This window comes from Lycorma delicatula, chromosome 11, assembly GCF_047948215.1.
Source record: "Lycorma delicatula isolate Av1 chromosome 11, ASM4794821v1, whole genome shotgun sequence".
In the NCBI taxonomy this organism is placed as follows: domain Eukaryota; kingdom Metazoa; phylum Arthropoda; class Insecta; order Hemiptera; family Fulgoridae; genus Lycorma; species Lycorma delicatula.
Genome location: NC_134465.1, coordinates 67,345,069 through 67,367,012, shown reverse-complemented (window position 1 = coordinate 67,367,012; position 21,944 = coordinate 67,345,069). Strand labels below are relative to the sequence as shown.

At 27.5% G+C, this 21,944-nt stretch overlaps 1 protein-coding gene across 2 annotated transcripts in view; it reads right to left on the bottom strand.

Annotated features, from left to right (window-relative positions):
- LOC142332003 (uncharacterized) overlaps positions 1 to 21,944 on the bottom strand; it is a 369,173-nt gene that overhangs the window by 231,115 nt on the left and 116,114 nt on the right. Inside the window, exon 1 of one of the 2 annotated variants that reach the window (XM_075378059.1) lies at positions 12,044 to 12,262. The exons of the other annotated variant lie outside the window; for it this stretch is intronic. The gene's annotated coding sequence lies outside the window, so the exon portion shown is untranslated. Of the gene's footprint in view, positions 1 to 12,043; positions 12,263 to 21,944 lie in introns of those variants that run through there. 2 annotated transcript variants of the gene reach the window in all.

Here is a 21,944-nt window from a genome sequence, read left to right as displayed (position 1 = left end):
GAAATTATTAAGCTTGTATTTAGTTTCTGTGAACTTCATTTATACCAGTTTAATTTTTATAATTTTATATGTTTTTACCCATTCATTAAAGTTTTATCCAAAATTTTTTGAAACCTACAAAAAATATAGTTCTGCGACCTATTTTTATTTTGTTCAGGTCAGATTTCATATAAAACTACAAAACCTGTATCTTAATTTGGGTCCCAAGAATATATATAGTCTGGCTTAATTTTAATAAAATCTTTCGCCAGTCAACACTCACTAAAAGCGTTTCTAAAGCTATGTTTATAAGAACTCTTTTTATTTTTACTAGTGGAACATGTCCTGAAAGTTTGTTATTCTTCGTGAATCAAATTATATATATACCAGCCGGTCAGGGTTCGCTTCGCTCGCCCGACCATCTAACCAGGTACTCCGCTTACTGGGCTCCCGACGCGTTTTTGTCCTCATGGTTGTAAGATCATTAAAAATATTTTACAAATGTATTCTTTAAAGAATAAAGAATTAGTCACTTTGATTATATTTCTGTTACCATGGTGACAGAAATACAATGAAGTAAAAGGATTCATTTTTATTTCATTAATAAATATCTTTAATTCACAGTTTCAGTTACAATGGAGGTAGGGCCACGATCTATAGCTTAAAACATACCCTGGGATAATCCGAATGTATCCTGAAAATTTGAAAGCAATCGGTTGCTTGTTTCTTGCGTGATGCTGTTGCAAAGAAACAGACAGACAGACTTAACGCATATATATATATATATATATATATATATATAATACGCATGCTTTTGTGTTTCGTCCTTATTTTTTTAAATTCTATCATTAGCCAATTAACTTCTTTCGAAATAATAGATTTTTTACCGGTATATGTGAACATTAAAAAACGTTTTAATAATAACGAAAGAATGATAGAAGATAACGAATTCATAAAAAATAATCTATTGAGGTATAATAATTGCTTTACCTTTTTTTATAGGTGTAATAATATATTTAAGTAGCCGTGGTATTGTATACTGACAATAAGAGTCAATGTATCTACTAGCTAACCTTGATAAAGAGTGTTCTAACTAATTTTGTAACTTCATTATGCTCTAGTCTATCATTATTCTTTTACTCTTCATAAAATAATTAATACAATTTTTTGTTCTCTGATAAATTTTGTTCTCTGATCAATTTATGTTTTTCATATTATTTTATCGCGAAAAAATCTTGCCGAGAAAATTATAAAAAAGAAGAAAGTAAAGCATAAAGCATTTCAGAAATATCTCAAATGACTTTATCTATTTAAATTTTAATCGGTGTTTATATTGAGTACTTAATATATGTCAATTTATGTAGAATGATCCATGAGAAAAGTTTTCGAGAAATTTTGGATAAAAGATAAAACTTATGGTTGAAAAACATACTATTTTATGTTTGGCTAAAATAACTTTGTTAAAGTGGTAAAAGTCTTTAAAAAAACCTTATAGAGAATTTTATTCTGAATAAAATGGTACGAATATAGTCCATAGAAACTAAATACAAACATAAAGATTTTGAAGTTTATTAAAAACAAAACATATCAAAACGTGTCAAATTTTAACTTATTATTTTTTAAACGAAACAAAATTTGTAATATTACAAAACAAAAGAATTAAATATTTTAGAAAAATAAATAATCAAAATTAAATTTTAAATAATATGAAGAATAAATAAACAATTTAATAGATACCTTTAAAGTTAATTAAAAATTAATTTTATTTCATTTTTTTTTTTTAATAGTTAGCAACACTGACACCTGATTCGGGCAACTACTTTTTTTTGTTTTATTCCTATTGTGTACATTGCAATCTGTTTAACTAGTAAACCAATAAGCAACTCTCCCCTCCACGGTCCAATGTGATGAGGATAATATATATAACTTGTAAATGAGGTGAAGTTTTTACAGACTCAGGCGCTGAGATATGTGGTTAATTGAACCCCAACCACCAAACTACATCGGTATCCACGGTCCAGTATTTAGATCCGTATAAAAGTAACAAAATCTTACTAGGATTTGATCCCCAGAACCTTCAACTTCGAAAAATCAGCTGTTAAACAAGTAGTTGCGATGAGAGGAATTTACCACTAGCCCGGTGGGGTAGTATTGCATTTGAACATCCTGACCCAGTAAAGGAAGGCACCCGCCTTGTGACGGTCGCCACATCAATCCCTCCTTTCCTAGCCTTGATGGGCTTTACCGGAAATCATTTTCCAGATCTTCTAAATCTGATTACGTATTTTAGTCATCAGTTTGACCTCTTTCAAATACAAATGTCTAATTTTCCCCTTATTATATTATGTTCTTTTTTCCCTTTGTCATTTCATTATGCTATTTCTTTTTTACCATTTCTTGGACTTAATTCGTAGTTTTTACTTCCTTATAATAAGGAAGTATTGTAATCGCAAAAAAATTTGGTTTTCAGATTTCAACGTAAATATCCATTTTGACCATCTCTGAATCCATTTTGACTAGTTTCGGCGTAACCTCTGTACGTACGTATGTATGTATCTTGCATAACTAAAAAAAACGATTGGCTGTATGATGTTGAAATTTTGGATTTTGGACTGTTGTAACATCTTGTTGTGCACCTCCCCTTTTGATTGCAATCGACTGAACCAAAAGTATCCAAAAACATTTGAATATTGGACGTTTTTTTTTAATTATTAATCCCTCCGATTGTAAAAAAATTACGATATTGTTCAATAAAAATAAAAAAATCAGAAGTTACTAATTAAATAAAATTTTATGCACTTTTCATTTTACAAAAATGTGTATATGTAATTTAATATTCGTACAAGGAAGTCATGTGGTGTCCACATCCGATTTTTTGAATTTAATATGGAAACCTTCCAATTTTTGTACTTTTTTCTAAAAATTTCCTTATACTGGATTTAATCTTCAGAAATGTTTCTTTCTCTCTCGTCCTTTCTGACTTATGAGAATAAATTAATTTTTTTGTTTTTTTGTTTTTAAGGAATTCAAATATTTTTTTGTCAATATATACTTTTGTTCAATGTTAAAAAATAACTAAAATATTCATTCAATTTTTTTTTCTAAAATATATTTCGGAAGTATTTCATTTTTTTTATTTATTTTTGTAATTTGTTTATGGATCTCAGAATTTTCCTTAAAATATTTCTTTCTACTTTATTTATTTATTTTTTTTTTTTTTTTACTGTTTAAATTTGAATATTCCGATATGTGACGATTTTCAGATTTAATTACTGTGTTATAATATCTTATTTTTAATGTTTTGGGAAAGTTATTTCTTTTTGTACATCTCTGTAGTTATTTCGTACTCTTTTTCCATTTCCGTAATTCTTTCACGGGTCGCTTTATTTCTAAGGTATTTTATTGGATCTTTTATATTATATGTTTATTTTATTGTTAAACTTATTTTATTTTTTGTGGTATAATAAGAGCTGGAATGCGTTGGTTTAACATTCTTCCTTTTGGTAACCAAACACGGAATCTCAAACAAAAATGATGCAAAAAAACTGAATTATACAAAATTATTTTTAGGTTAACTAAACAAATGAGATGGGATTCTCTAATAGTTGAAACAGAAATTAATCTCTAAATATTTATTAAAGATTTGATAAAAATCAAATTTATAACAAAGACATATGTATATATATATATATATATATATATATATATATATATATATATATATATACAGAGTGTCCCATATAAAACGCAATCCATCAATCACTCATCCATGAAATTTCAAAAGTCAAGCTACTCCCCTACTCGTTACTGAAATGGACTCGTCCAACATCTGAACATCGCGGCGACGCAGTAGAACACTACCGATAGGAACAACAATGCAATCATAACGTTCAGTGTATCGCTAGAGACAAGATGGTGTTTTCGCTAGATGAACGTGTTTTCATTGTTGAGTCGTACTTCAGTACGAAATCAGTGGTTGCAGTGCAAGATTTGTTTCGCCATAAGTACCCGGATAAACCAGCTCCTAACAAAACATCAGTATTAAGGTTAGCTGCAAGATTTAGAGATTGGTTCTGTTAATAACAAGGAACACAAAGATCTGCGTCAGTATTAAATACAGATACAGTCATTGAAATCAAAGACCGATTACTCGCCTCGCCAAATAAATCGATCAGACGTTTGTCTGCTGAAATTAATTTGTCTAAATCAACCGTTCATCGGGCAACCAAACGATTACAATTACGACCATATCGCATTCAAACGGTTCATCGACTTCTTCAGCCCGACAAAGAAAAACGACTACAATATTGTCAACGGTTCCATCGATTTCTGCGCGAGGGAATTAATGTTATGCATTCGTTATTTTTCACAGATGAAGCACGATTTTATTTGGACGGCTACGTAAACAGCCAAAACAGTAGAATTTGGAGCGCTGAAAATCCCCACGTTTATCACGAATAACAATTACACCCGTAGAAGTCGGGCGCGTGGTGCGCGATATCGCGGAAGAAAATAATCGGTCCTATTTTTTTCGAGTACACCATTAATGCAGAACGATATCAGGATATTTTATTTCGGTTCATCGCACTCTTGGAAGACGAAGACAGACACTGCTGGCTACAACCTGACGGTGCGACATCGCACTACGCAGGTTCAACTTCTGATTTCGTCGAGGAATTCTTTGGTAATCGTGTTATTGGTCGAGGCTTGTGGCCACCAAGATCTCCAGATTTGACTGCGGCGGATTTTTTTCTACGGGGTTACCTCAAAGAAAAAGCCTACAGCAACAAATCAGGAACACTTGAACGATTGAAAGTCAATATTGAACAAGCTGTATTAAATAACCGACCACAAACTTTGAAAAAAGTTGCGAGAAACGCTGTAAAAAGAATTGAAGCTTGTATTCAAGAAGATGGCGGCCATTTCCAACATTTACTCTAAATGTAAGGTAATGGATGGTAATAATAAAAATTATATTTACATTTACACATGCCTTTTTATTATTTCAATACCTACCAGTATAAGGTTGGGTTGCGTTTTATATGGGACAACCTGTATATTTATACTTATATAGTGTTCCACGAAGATGTATACGCTTCTGATTTAGTATCACTCGCCCATTCTCCCATCGATTCAATTGAAACTTAACACACTTTTTAAAGAAGGTTCTGAAAATTTCAAATTTTCAGGATTTATCGAAACAGAATGCGGCTTTAAAATAAAAAAACCAATTTCAGATAAACCAAATTATTTATTCATTACAAAATAGCTGGTTAAAACGATTAAAAACAGATGTTAAACAGCTGTTCAAACTGAATAAAAGAAGTTAATAATTAGTCATTTAACTGTTTTTAATTATTCTAGTTCTAATTATATCACCTGTTTCTAATCATTTTTATTAGATATTTTTAATGAATAAAAAAAGTGGTTTATCTGAAATCGATGTATTTATTTTAAAGCCGCCATTTTGTTTTTATAAATCCTAGAAGGTTGAAATTTTCGCAGAACATTTTCAGAACCTTCGATAAAAGATCTGTAAAGTTTTATAAGAATCGGTGGGTGAATGGGCGAGTGATACCAAATCAGAAGCGTATACGCTTAGTGGGATACACGGTGTACGTACGTACATAAGTGCGAATGTGTGTACATACTTTGCATTTGTGTAAAAACTTATAATAAAATTGTTGCGTGTTGAAATTTTAAATTATATTTATTAATTTACGATCCCCGTATCCTTCTACAACTTTATTTATTATTTTTAATTAATTTCTCATGAATAAAAATACTTTTGAAAAAATTCTCTCATCGTTTTACAATCTTATAAAATTCAAATTTGATTTTATTTATTTATTATTTTTATATTTTAATATTATTTATATTAATTTATAATTTATATTTATTTAGGTGTTGAAAGATCTACAGCAATGAAGATTTTTACCAATTTTTATAAAAAAAAAAAAAATAATAATAATTACAAAAAAGAATGTATAATCTAGAAAACAGTATAAAAAAAATAAAGAAAAAATATAAAATTAATTACAAAAAAAATTCACAAAGTAATTAGCAGTACACTCTTAAAAGCTTAGATATAATAAATTGTAAATTGCTTTCTAGAAGTGTATAAATGAAACTTCGTAGGAACAACTTATAATGAGAATTAGGTAATGTGACCTCTATATTGAATATACCGACATAGCGCAAAATTTTGACTCACGTAATACGTATCATTTGTTCAGTACTATTAATTTATAAATAAATAAACGACATGATGTACAATCACCTCCCTATATAGTTTCAGCCATCCTACAATTAGGGTTTAAATTCTAATAGGATTATATTTTTTTTAAATTCCTAATTTACATACATGACTGGTCACCGGAAATGTCCAAAACTTTTGAAAAGGAAAGATCTACGTGCTTTTAAGAAGATAAAAATATAGAATTGTTTTTTTAATAATAAATAAACAAGGAAACTTCTTATTTTTGGTAAAGTTAAATTTTATTTTGTTTCTTTTTTTATTGTAAACATAATTATTATTAATTTATAATTCTTTTTTTTTTAATGTTGAAATTATTTTTCGTTAATACCTATTTAAAATCTATCACATTTTGGTAAATTTTGTTTTTAAAATATTTAAAAATTCGTACGTTTGTAATTTAGTTTCTGTGGACTTCATTCAATCATTTTACTCAAAACCTAATTTTCTGTAAGTTATTTTAGTAACCTTTACGTGTTTCTTATCCATTTAAGGGAGTTATTTTACGCCAAACGTAAAATAATGTGTTTTTTTGATCCTATCTTTTTTTTTATCCAAAATTTCTCAAAAACTACTAAATATATATATTTTTAATTTTTCATGTCTGATTTTATATAAAAAAAAAAAATCACTAAATTTACCTTTTAATTTGAGTCCCAAGCATTAAATTTTGGCTTACATTTGCAAAAGGCGCAGAAATCAGAGCACCAGCCGACATTCGATAAAGAAGAATTTTCCAACATATTTTATATATGAACTTTTTCGTTATTTTCAACAGTAGAACATGTTCTGAAAGTTTGTTACACACTGTGTGAATCACTGTTAAACTTCTTTCTTTTTTTTTTGTAATTATATTAAGTATCCTTGTGATTTGACTGAGAAAATTTTATAACTATATAAATTGCAATGAAGTTAGTGAAATTATAAATGTCTGAGTACGAGATAATTCCAAATATAACAGATAGAAAATTCACTATTTTTAAAAGTAAAAAGAAAAAATTAAAATAAGTAATTTTATTATTATAAAATTATTAATAAAATGGCATTATAGAGGTCGTAATTACTTTGATCTCCGTCGTAAAATGGTAACATCTCTCTTTTTCTTTCATCCGGGAAGTTCTGTGTTCAAATCTCAATCAGGTTTAGCATTATTTCATACGCTACCAAAATCCATTCTCGCCAATAACAACCGTAATTGAAGTAATTTTAAATAATAATTTTATTCCTTTAATAAGTAACCTTTTTATAAATAAAATATTATACATATATATGTATAATTTTTTTCTGAATAATTCATCTTGGAACACGATATTTAATTATTTGGGGTTTTTTCTGTTCTTCTATCTGCACAATTCCTCTTCATTCTTTCTGATATCTCTTTCATTCGTTCTTCAAAATCTTCAGCTCTGTTGTTCTTACGTTTTGGCGCTTCTTGGAACTTTTAATTAACATAGTATATATTTCACAATATATTATTATTTATTTCGTATGAAACTTTTTTTTTAAATTAGGCCTATATTTGAGATTCATTTCTCATTATACACGAATCATCTACATTAATAATAAAAATATTATTATATAATTACATTTTCTGAGGTAAAAAAACGTAATAAACTATTCGAAAACAACGAAAAAATAAGAGAAGAAAAAAACAGTTTTATACGAAAGGGAGAGTATATTATTACTATTTTTTCCTAATTTTTAATTTTAATTTTTGTAAATACATCCCGCGCAAGTAAATGATAAAAATTATTTTTTATCATGACGGGACGGTGATTAATATTTCAAACAAAGACTGCCGACAAGTAGCTCTAAGATTTAAATCTCTGCCAAGTCTGGTTAAATTAAATTCATGGCATAATTTTCATTAAAACAGATTTTATTCTCAATGCATAATCCCGTACAAAAAAAAAAATCATCATAAATCGAGGTAAAATATTTTGCTTCAGTCTTTTATGAAATGTAAAAGAATAAAATATAAATAAAATATATTGTAGACAATTTATGCACGAAACATTAATTTTAGATATATATTAATGTACGTAAATAAATAAATAAAGGGGTTAAATGACTAAGACTGAGGGGAGGGGGAGTGAGAGAGAGAGAGAGTGAGAGACAAAATTTAGATACGAAAAACACCTCTTCTATTTAACTAGTGGTTAAAAAAAAATTAATACAAGTTTTTACTAATAAATAATTTAAAAATATATACATATATATAAAATTTAAAAAATGTTCGATCTCCGTGGGGGAGTAGTAGCATCTCGATCTTTTAACCGAGGGTCGCCTGATTAAAAGGCCGAGACGCCTTTATTTAAATTCAAGTTTATTTAAATAAACTGCTATGTAATGTTAATAAAATTTAATACATAAAGATCTACAGACAGAGTATATTTGAAAATATTTTTTGAATTCCGGTCAGGCATGACATTTTTCAGACGCTAAAAATTTTCATTCCTATATTCCCGTGTATAAGCTTCTATGGTGAATTAATTCAACAAGAAAAAACTGGGTTTTATTTGTTACATGATTTAAATTTTTCATATATTGACGCTGATACGTCATAAAAATATGTGACATATATTTTTTAAATGTACAAAAATTTATTTAAAAACATGAAATTAATAGAAATTTAACAAAAATTTTAATTTGTTAAATTAAAATTTTTGTTAAAAAAAAAAAATCAGTTTAGGTATAAATTATAAATTTATTATGGTAATCAAAAAGTAATACAATAAAATAAGTCATACCCCTTGCACTTCTGTCACCATTAAAAATTTTAAAAAATGTAAAAGATAGAATCTATTTACAATGGTATTAAACATAATCATAATTAAAAGTGAAATGAATTTGGTCGGTCGAAAAATGTGCGAGCTAAATTTGGTGATCGTATAAATAACAACACCCAAAAAATAGGTACGATTAAATTATTATTACTCCGCCGATCTCCGTGGCGGAGTGGTAGCGTCTCGGCGTAGAATCCGAAAGGCCCGGGTTCGAATCCCGGTCAGACATGCATTTTTCATACGCTAAAAATTTCGATTTCCATATCCTATGTACAAATTTCATGCTTATGTAACGATATATCATTAAGTAAAAAACAAAAAATATATATATATAATAAATTTATAAAATTTCTAAGTATATCAGATTTATACGACAACTTAAATATGTTGAATTTTTAAGATTTGTCTACTTATTTTTGTTTATTATTCAAATAATATTTTTTAATGAAAAATGACGATAAAAATAATAAAGTCAAGCTAAAAATGTAGCAGAAAATAAAAATCTATACTTTTACTTTCCCGGTACTGAAAGACTGAAGCTGTATTTTAAAAACTGGTAACATGAATGATTTTAAGATTTTTCCTTATAGCTATTTTAATTAAAAGTATTATTTAAACAATCTGAAGATATTTAGCAAAAAATAGAGTGACTTATTTACATCCATCCAGAAAAATGTTTGTTTTTTTATTGTAATGGACTCGTCAAAAACCCAGTAGGCGATTTTTTTTATTGATCGCCATACTTTACTTATAAGTGTATATATATATTATTTAATTTTCCAATTAACAATATTTTTCTTAAGTCTAATTAAAATTCGTTATATGATATGGAAATTAGAATATATTTTAAAATATCCTATTAATAGATTACATGGTTAATTTGTTTTCCTTGTTATGAAAGAGCGGGCACTGCAGTTAGGTCATTAGACCGGTGGAAATTAGTAGCGTATGAAAAGACGCTATGTCTGACCGGGATATCTACGTGAATTGCAGAGTTCGGCAATATTAATAAAAAAATATTCAATTTGTTTTACTTAATTAACTATATAGATAATACATATCTTTTTCAGAATTTACCAGAAACCAGTATTTTCAGAATTCTTACAAAATTGTTTTTTTTTATTTTATTTTTTTATTTTTATTTTACTAGGAATCAAATATAAAACTGAAATGATAACGTAATATTTATTTTTAATTGTTAAAATTAAAAAAAACTTCAACTCGGTTATAAAACTTGAAAGTCTTTACACGACAGAAACTTAACATTAATCAAGGAATATTTTGAAAAAGGAAAAAAATTCCAATAAAAAATATTAGGTCAGAAGTGTAAAAATAATAAAAATGTTTTAAGAAAAACAAAAAAATGGAAAATAATATTTTACGATCATTTATGAATGAATGGAGAAATATTTTCAACTTCTTTAATATCCTCAAAAATAAAAAAAATTGGCTTCTAGACATAGGAAAGAATTTCCAAGAAATCGGAATAAGAAAAAAAATTTAGGTAAGGAAATTTTCAAGAAAAATGTAGATGAATTTAAAAGATTTAAAGTGGTTCAAGACGGTAGAAGAAATAACAAGAGTATCACTGAAGATCACAAAGAAAGATTACAAAAATGATAATTGAAGGATCACAGAAGATAAAAGCCGCAAAGAAATAAAGTTGTTCACGCGGACGAAAAATGGCCAGTTCAAAAAAATTTTTCAATTAACAAAAAACCGATATATCGCTGCGGATTATTTGTAAGTATGCTTCATAATAATATTAAAAATAAACAATAATATAATTAACACATAAGAGCCTAAAACAGTGTGACTTCGCATAGTATTTAAAAATAAACTAGTTATAAAACTGAAGACTACTAAAATATATTTAAAAAAATCTCTTTACCTGCAAAATTATCACATTTAAAAAAACAGTATAAATCAGTTTATAAATAAAAATTTTAAATAAATGAAAATAAAACTTTGCTAATCTCCGTGGCGGAGTGGTACAGTCTTTGCCTTTAATTCGGAGGTACCGGGTTCGAATCCCGCTCAATCATGGTATTTTTCATACTCTATTAAATTCCATTTCTTTATTTCCAAGCTTGAAAACTTCTATGCTGAATTTATTCATCAAGCAAAAAAAAAAAGTATTAAAATTAAAAAAAACGAAATATAAATAGAAAACAGAAATTTAGTAATAAGAAGATATGATAAATCATAGCAGTTTAAAATTTAAATACCTAGAAAAAATATTAAAAACAGAAAATCGAATTAGCAGGTCAACTGATAATAAGTATGAACAATAAGAAATCGATATCCTTAACGCGAAATGTAGGCATAAAAACAATAAAATATGAAAGCTTATATTCATTAAAGAGAGTAATGACAAGTAAATAAAGAAAAAATGGGGGAAAAATTGTTAACAAAATAAATGAAAAATATTTGGCTCAAGGTGTAAAAATATTAATAAAAATTTATTAAGATCAAAATACAGAAATAGTTAAACCGAAAATTTTTTTGATTGAAAAACATCAAAACCAAAAAAAAAGAAATTGAAATTATTTTAACGTGGTCCATAAAAAATTCGAACAGGGGGAAAAGAAAATTTTAAAACAAATTTACGTATTTCAGAATACGGTCGGATTATAATACTAATTTTGTAAAATATGGAAAATTTTATTTAAATCCTATAGTTTAACATATTATCTGAATAATAATTAATAGTTTTCTAATAATACTTTAATTTAAATCTGATTAACGATATAATTCTTAATGTCTATATTAATAATTTCCTTTCATTATCAGATATTAATTAGTAATGATCAACCTAAAATTAGGCAAGATTAATTATTATAAATTTTCTATTTAAAAATTTGTTAGTTAATTTTAATATTTCTTTGAGTTTTTAATATTTTTTAACCTGATGATGCAGATCAGAAGCCGCGAAACACTTTTTTTTTTTTTTAAATTAATTTTTACTAAAACTGTTCTAAAGTAGTATATATCCCCAAAAAAAAAAAATAAATAAACTAACCTGAATAATTTGCGTTTTAAACTCCTGTTCTTGTATGTATTCTAATAAATATATATTTATTAATTTAAAATAAATATTTATACGAATTATACAGCGCCCGAAAGAAGATAGATAATCTTTAAACGCACAACTTAACACACACTTTATTAAAAAAGTTGTATAAATTCATTTATTTACATACATCAATGTAAATATATAACGTCTACAATAGAAAAGACGTTGGAGATTAACCGGCGTCCAAAGAAGGTGAAAGTTTATATATATATATGAAGACGGCCGGGGGAAGAAAGATGCATCAATAGATGTTACAAGTGTATATGTAATCTATTGTTTGTGGGTGGGGGAAAACCTGCAACATTATCGTTGTATTAGGGATAAATAACTGAACTCAACTGTTATAGGTTACCTGGTATATACTTAAAACATCTGTACAGAATGAAAAATGCATAAAGATTTATAATATTACTGCTTACATTATAACATCTGACAATTAATATTATTATATTATACTGATTTATAATTGTTCGTTCCTTTGTCCTTTAACTCTTCAAAAAAAGAAAAAACAAAGAAGAATCCTTTCTAGATTTCTTAGAAAGTTATAATCCGGTTGACACGTTGTCCCTGACCAAAATGGGTAAAAAAATAATTTTTTATAATTTTTCAATTAGGTGCCCAAAAATAGAGATTTTTTAACATTTTAAATACTTTAAATTTAACGTAATCTGTTTAAAAAGGTTTAAAGTCTATTTAAGAATCTATTTTTACAGTTTAAAATCAAATAGAAAAATAATTGACGTCAAAATAAAGCTGCTTAAGTTATTATTGAAACTGGAAATTTTTTTCTTCTTAAAATAATCTTTCCTATTTATTTAATAATCTCAATGGCAAATCGATAAAAATAAGGATGATTTATTAACAAGAAAATTTATTTTCTCAGCGAATATAACTAGAATAATAATTATATTAAAGGGGAATGCGTAGTGATCATGTTAAAAATTGGTTATCAATTTTTTTGCAAATCTTTACGTTTTATAATCCAATTAGTTCATCTACAGCAAAAAAAAGATATGTATGCGTTCGTATTTAACACTGTTTTAATAAAATACCTCAGAATTGAAAAAACCGATTTCTTTAAATTTGACTCAAATATATTGGGCAATGATCATATTAATTTTTATTTTTCAAAATTCGTTAAAGGGGTGGGGCAAATCATGAAAAAACCAATTTTGATATTTATCAGAGGAATTTTAGAAAAAAAATTATTAAAATGAATTCGTTAACTATAAGGCAAATATAAATTATCCAAATTTTTTTCCAAAAAATGAATCCCCACTTCATAAAAAAAAAGAAATATATGGTTTTGTTATTTTCCTCTTGTCTCCCTTCCGTTTAAATATTTTTTTAAAAAGTTCTGAAACTCCATACACAGAGAACTATCAAAAATATCTACAATTTTTTTAAAGTAATGGACCCCGGACCTCTTTTTTTCTGTTTAGCCTCCGAAACTACCGTGAGGTATTAACTTCAGTGGATGATATCTATGAATTTAAATAAAGTGTATTCTTGTATAGTAACAGACCGATCCCTTTCTGAGAAGTATAGTTAATTGAAATCCAACTACCAAAGAACAGCAGTATCCACGATATAGTATTCAAATATGTATAAAAGTAGCTGCCTTTACTAGGATTTAAACCTTAGAACTCTTGATTATTGCAAATCAGCCGATTTGCAATGACGAGCATCAATAGACCAACCCGGTGGGTATGTAGACCCCGGATCTAAAATATAGAAAAGTTTTTCGAAAAATTTTTCTTTCGTATTTTAGTCTTTATGAGGGAGATTTAGATTTAGAGAAAACTTTATTTAAGCAAATTTGTTAATTTTAATATATATACATTTAGAAGATATTTTCTTAACTTTATTCTTCATCGCAAATTCAACTTATTTGCGATGTTTCGAAATCGAGAGTTCTAAGGCTCAAATCCTAGTAAAGGCAAATTTTTTTATACGGATTTGAATACTAGATCGAGATTGTCTCTTTTCTCTGGTGGTTGGTTTTCAATTAACCATACATCTCAGGAATGGTCGACCTCAGACTGTACAAGACTTCATTTATATTCATACATATCATCTTACGGTGGTTCCGGAGACTAAACAGAAGGTTTTTTCTTTGCTTTTAGTTCCTTGTGCGAAGTAAAGGAAGTATTGTGATCGTAAAAAATTTCGGTTTACAGATTTCTACGGAAATTTTCACCATCGTTGAATCCATTTTGACTAGTTTCGGCGTGACGTCTGTACGTATCTCGTATAACTCAAAAACGATTAGCCGTAGGATATTGAAATTTTGGATTTAGGACTGTTGTAACAAATTTGCTTAAATAAAGTTTTCTCTAAATCTAAATCTCCCTCATAAAGACTAAAATACGAAAAAAGAGTTTTGTTGTGCGCCTCTCCTTTTGATTGTAATCGACTGGACCAAAAAAAAGTATCCAAAAAAGCCCAGAATCCAAAAAAAAATTGGATTTTGGACTTTTTCTTAACTGCAGCAATAAGCCCTCATTGAGAACTTTTCAACGATGTAACATAATTTGTACTTACTTTCATTGGTTCCAGAGTTACAGTCAAATAAAATTTTAATTAATGAAATATTTCGATCTTCCAAGGGGAAGTCACTAGGTTCGAATTCGACTTCATCTCTTTTTTTTTAACTTTTTTTTAATTGAAATATATTGATTTATTAATAATTATTACACTCTGATTGTAAAAAAGATTTTTACAATAAATAATAATTCAATAATAACAAAAAAAAGAAAAAATATCAATGAAATAAGATTGTATGTACTTCTCCTTTAAAAAAAAGTATTTATGTAATTTAATAGGCGAATATGGAAGTCATGTCATGTGATGTCCACATCAGATTTTTTTTTTTGTTTTTTTGGTTTTAACGCTTTTAATTTTTGTTATTAATAGCCGAGAAAGTCATGAAATATTTTGTTTGCTTTTTTTTAATAATTCCCTTCCAAGAAGCAAGAAAAAGGTTTGCTTTCTCTGGTTATCACTTTTTACACATGTACAGGCGTACATATAATTCTACTTTAAAATATCTTAGATTATTTTTTTTTTTAATTAGAAGGAAAAAGATGAAATTTTAACTTTGAGTAGAAATATGTTCTTTAAAAAATGTATTTATTACTAAATAGTCTTAAAAAAGTCACTCTTAATTAAATTTTTCAATAAATTTCTTCAAGAAGCTATTCATGAATCCAAAATAGGCCACCCTGTCTTAAGTTTAATTTGCTGGAGTAATTTTCTTTTGATTTTGGTGGTAGACAAGGTTTAAAAAAAATTTTACCCTATGGGTTTTCATTAATTATATGAGCAAAAAAGGCTTAAAAGAATTTTAGTTCATCATAAAAACATAAACGGGAATAGAAATAAAATTTAAAAAAAATACTTGTAATATATTTTATCACAAATTTCTAATGGTAAAATAAATTTAAAAAATAAGCAAATTATAACTCTGACCTCAAAATAGTCGATTAATTTTATTAAAAAAATTGTTTCCTTTGATTTTATTTATATATATACATATAAAATGATTGGATAAATTATTTAATATTTAGCAGGGTAATAAGTTGAAAAAAGAAAATTTGGTATGTTTAAACTTTTATATAAAGAATGAACAAAAAACCTGAGTGTGTTTTTGTTATAAAAATTATATATGTAAATATTTCCCATTATATTTTGAATATTTAAACTTAAATAATACAAAAAACTCTCCAAATAAATTTCTTTCAATATATCTACCTTTCATTTTCCCAATTTTATTAAGCAGAGAAACATTAATAAAAAGCAATCTTTTCTCTGTGTTATTTATTGTAGAATTAGGCGTACAAATTAATTCACAAAAAAACTTTTATAGATTTAACGTATTTATGTATGTTTTTACACCATTGCTAAAAAAACGAGTGTAATATTTTTAGGATGTATATACGTTTGTTCCATCGTAGCAGTTCAACGGCTGAACCGATTTAGATGAATGATCCCGCGTTGGAATCCTTACATTACAGGGAGTGTCATAGGCTGTATATAAATACGTATACATTAATGTTTAATTGAAACAAGGCCAAAAATAAGTCATATATACGATTATAAATGGAAAATCGATAATATTTTCAGTATCGATTTATTTGAATCGAAAATAGTTGTGTTTTAAGATCTGCTACGATATTGAATGAATGAATTACAGTAATAAAATTTATTAATTTATTTTATAATTATTATTACTGTTGTTATTTTTGTTGTTTATAAACATTTAAGAAAAAAATCTTATGATTTTTTTGAAGGGCAGCTTATTTGTCGGTGTTGCTTCTTCTTACTTATTGTTTATAAACATTTAATAAAAAAAAAAAAAAAAAAAAATCATGTTCGATCATGTGAGCATCTTTTTTTACTGCTAAATTTTAACTAATAATCCCTTTATTTTATTAATAAAATTAATAAATAATAAAAAGTAAATAAAAATGCAAATATAAAATATAAATAAAAATAATCTACGCTTAGAAACTAAATAAAATATGTTGTAATATAATTGACAACGGACTTCTTCTAGCGGGAGAGTCGTGGAGGGAGCCGGATGCAGCTGCCTGGCACACCACCGTTGGTCCGCTTTGCGCCACAATTATATTGCTAAATATTAACTAATAATCCCTTTCTTTTATTTACATAACTGCCCAAAAAGAAGTGTTATGTATTTAGAGTGTATGTATGTATATATGTATGCATTTATGTTCCACAATAGTAGCTCAACGGCTGAACCGATTTAGATATACGACCACGAATTGGAATCGTTAGGTTACCGGAAGTGTTATAGGCTATAGAATCATGTATAATATATATCTTTAAATATATTTAAAAAAATATTAAAAAAAAAAAAATATATATATATATATATATACATGATTATCACCCGCACGTTCCTCAATTATCCCAGATTAAAAAGCAATATTTGTCAGTAATATCATTTTTTTATATCTTTATTATTTATTTTTATTAATTTATGTATGCTTGTGGTTATGTGAGTATGTATATATAGATAAATATGTATGTTTGTTCCGCATCTTCTCCTAAACCACTGGACCGATTTCAACCAAACTTGAGACAAGTATTACTTACTAACCGAGAAAAAATACTGTGGCTGTTAGACATAGCTACTGTAAATTTTACGGGAGGGTTGAGGAAGTAAGAATTTTAAAATACAAAGATTTAAAATTCTGTAGCATCGTGGAATATTTTAGAATATTTTTGAAACACTATTACATTTTGAAAATTTGCAGAAATTTCTAAAATGTTTTGACTAGAGTAAAAAACTGTAAACAGGCTAGATTTGAAAGTTCAAAATAAACAATAAGAAATGTAAAGGAGATTTATATTCGATTTGGTAAGTTGTGACAATTTTTGTTAAAAAAAATGGATGTCTTTGAAGAAATTTTGACTCCGAGCAACGCCGAGTTTATAGCTAGTTCAAAAATAAAATATAAATGATACATATATTGTATTAAAAAAATAAACTGCTGAAAATTAAAAATATTATTTAATTAAATATTGCATAAGAACTGTGAACTGAGCTTTTATAAAATTTCACGTGGGAAAAGGTATCATTTTAACCTTACGAAATTTTTGGACGGGCTATTACGGATGATAATCTTTAAAAGTTCCCGATGAACCTAAGTTGAGATGGTAGATATGAATAAAATAGAAAAATTATATACTTTGTTCGATTCTTCTTGAAGCTTTAATAGACTAATGAGCCGTAAATACATCAAGTTTTATAATTGTACATTTAACCTTTCTAAAGATATTAAGCAAAATATGTGCATATATTCAAATAGTAATTATATATTAACAGTTGTGATGGCCTACTTTTAGTTACCATTTTTAGACGCAAACTTAAAAAAAAAGGCTTCCAAAATTTTTAAGAATTCAATAATTGCCCTCAAGTTTTATATAATTATTCTTATTTACAATATTCTGTTTTACTACATTATAAAATGGTTATTAATTTTTTTAATATATTGTTTAATTTTATTCTAATAGCAGAAAAATTAAAAATGTGTTGCCAACGTCCATAGCCGAGTAGGTAGCGTCTCAGCATTTTGTGCTGAGATCCCGGGTTCGAATCCCGATCAAACATGGGATATTTTCAAACGCTACCAATTTACACCGAGCTAATAAATAATGATAGCTGTTTATTCTTCCACTTTCATAACCTAAAAAAAAAAAAATATATTGTATTTTAAATTCAGAATTTAACTTATTTTTTACTATTTTTCTACAGCTATTTTAATTAGATTGTTAATTACATAAATTCAAAGCTCGGCCGTGGGATTATATCAGAATAGGATGTGAGAAAAATGTGTAGCATATGAAAACTACAATTCTTGACCTGGATTCGAATACAAACTTCTCGGATGAAAGGCTGAAATGTTACCACAGAACTATACTACATTGTAATAATTATACATTCTATTTGTTTTTTAAAAATCAACGTTTTTAAAATTATGAAATCGGCGCAAAATTAAAAAATAAACTACAACTTATTTTCCCTTAATCTGATCTATGTATTTATACAAATATATATTACTTCTAATAAGTGTCTTTTATTGTTTTAATCTACTTATTTTAATTTTTTTTCCGAATAGTTCACCTTGGAATACGTTAAATCATTTATTTATTTGCCTTTGTTTCTTTTTTTTTTCTATCTGCCCAGTACCTCTTCATTCTTTCTGATATATCTTTCCTTCGTTCTTCAGAAAGTTCAGCTCTGTTTTTCTTGCTTTTTGGAGCTTCTTAGAACCTTTTATTTTCATCTTTTAATATTGTCTTAAAAAGTCCTCTTTCTCTTAAAATGTCTTCAGTTATCCTTTTAGGTCTTGTTGGACTAACCCACCGGGTTGGTCTAGTGGTTAACGCGTCTTCCCAAATCAGCTGATTTGGAAGTCGAGAGTTACAGCGTTCAAGTCCTAGTAAAGCCAGTTATTTTTACACGGATTTGAATACTAGATCGTGAATACCGGTGTTCTTTGGTGGTTGGGTTTCAATTGACCACACATCTCAGGAATGGTCGAACTGAGACTGTACAAGACTACACTTCATTACACTCATACATATCATCCTCATTCATCCTCTGAAGAATTATCTAAACGGTAGTTACCGGAGGCTAAAAAGGAAAAAGAAAAAGGTCTTGTTGGACTAACCCACCGGGTTGGTCTAGTCGTGAACGCGTCTACCCAAATCAGCTGATTTGGAAGTCGAGACTTCCAGCGTTCAAGTCCTAGTAAAAGTCAGTTATTTTTACACGGATTTGAATACTAGATCGTGGATACCGGTGTTCTTTGGTGGTTGGGTTTCAATTGACCACACATCTCAGGAATGGTCGAACTGAGACTGTAAAAGACTCATACATATCAACCTCATTCATCCACTAAAATATTATGTGAAAGGTAGGTAATTACCGGAGTCTAAACAGGAAAAAGAAAGTTCTTCTTGAACCGTGTGAGTCATTTGCCTTTAGTTTTATTACTTTGGAAGAAACCAAAAATTTGTTTCGTCAGTCTGCTGTTATTCATTTTAAATAAATTGCAGTAAAATCCTTTTTCCTTATCGTGTCTGATAGTTTTCAATTTTAGTATAAAGTTTGTTATTTGGAATTAATTTTACCCTATTATTTTGAATTTAGAACCTAACATTTTTGTTTTTTTTCTAGATTTTCTAGTAGACCTTTGTTGTAGAGTCGTAGGGTTTCACAGAGTGAGTGGTTTCATGGAGTCATAGAGTGCTTCCGGCTTTATCAAAATTTTATAATGATGAAATTTTTAGTTCCATGATAAAGACATTGTTATATGTGTTTTTCGTTAGCTGGAAAGCTAGTTCCATTTTATTAGTTCTAACTGTTAACGCTTTTTTATCTAAGGAATTCCAACTGATCCGATCTCTGAGATATTTGAAATATGAATTAAAAGTGATTGAGAATGAAATAAGGACCTTTAATATACGGGGATCAGTACGTGAAAAGAGTTTTTTAAATCTATTTTTAAATTAAAAGCACGTTAACGTAAATTTTTCATTAGTTTTCTTCAATTTTTCCATGAAAATATTTTAAATATCAGCCGCTAATAATTAGTCTACAATAATCCAGTACGATAAACAATGGCTATGACAAATAATAAAAAATAATTTCTTGATATCTCTGTAAATCGTGTAATTTTTTGTTTCAGTTAATTCACGTCTGTAAAAACAGACTACTAGAGGAAATTTATAAAAAAAATCATTAAAATCCGTGCATATCCGTAACAGTACGAATTTAAGATACATTCAAATCGAATTAATAAATAATTTTCCCTTACTTTTAATGTTTAAATAACTTTTTTTAAATCTATTTTTCTTTCTACAGTTAAAAAATAACTTTTAAATTAGTTAAATGTTATAAGAAACGGTTGTTCATGCCAATTCCATTAAAATTTCTAGTGATATTCAGCATTACAAGGACACATTTAATTCATTCATCTCAAGGATTTATTGTATAATAAAACATCATTACTATCAGAGAAATATAAACTTTTACTGGTTTCACTCTTACTTCATTTGATTTGCATTGTTATATATATATATATATAATAAATAACACAAACACACACACACACACACACACACACACACACACACACACACACACACACACACACACACACACACACACACACACACACACACACACACATATATATATATATATATATATATATATATATATATATATAGCTGGGTTTATCTAGTGGTAAAACTCGTCATCATAAAACAGTTGATTTCGAACTCTAGAGATCTCAGGTTCGAATCCTGGTAAAGACTACCTTTATTCAAAATTGAATATTATATCGTGGTGTTTTTTGGTGGTTGGGTTTCTATTAACCACACGTTTCATGTACAGACAGCCTGAGTCTGTAAAAGACTACATATCTTATACATCACGAACAAGGGACGCGGCTGTATACGGTCCCCGAATCCAGAAAGTTGTATGGGATATCTGGAAGCTTTCAGAATATTCTTACTAAAAACAAATATCATAATAAAAAACACTAAAGATTTTAAAAACCATAAAAAACTTTAATGAACTTTTTCAGTAAAATATTTTCAGGTATTTTATTTTTATGTTTATTTATTTATTTTTTAATTATTCCTTAACTCTTTGCTTTTATTTAGATGATATTAGATTGTGAATGGTAATATGAAAAAATAGAACATAAAATTAATTCGGAAATGGGATCAATAAATTGGGTTTCAGTCGTATATTATTTTACCAATCCAGCTACTTTTAAAAAATTTATTAGAATTTTATATGTTATTCTCATTGACATAGCAGATATATATATACATATACTATTATATAAAGATGAAGAGGACTTTTATTTGTTCGGTATAAACAAAAAGATACTTCATCCATCGTAACCAAATTTTTACCCATGTTTCTTTAACTGAGAAGGTTTTTAGATATATTTCATATTGTAAAATCTCAAGAACCAACCGATAGATTGCTTTCAAATTTTCAAGATACATTTTTTTTATACCATGGAAGGTTTTAAGCCACAGTCCGAGGCCCTAGCTCCCTTAAAGGTTAAAATATTAAAAATATTAATTATTTCTTCAACCCCAAGGCGGGTGATATTGTAAATTAAATATATTAATTCATAAAGGAAATAAAGAGTATAGATTATATTTGTGCCTCCAAGGCAAAGAAATAAGTTATGAATTTTTCGTCGTTAAAGATGTGTTTACTTTAGTTGCCATAGCTAATAGTTAGCTATGGCAACTATTCTGTCTTTTGTAATTTAGTTTGTTTTTCAAG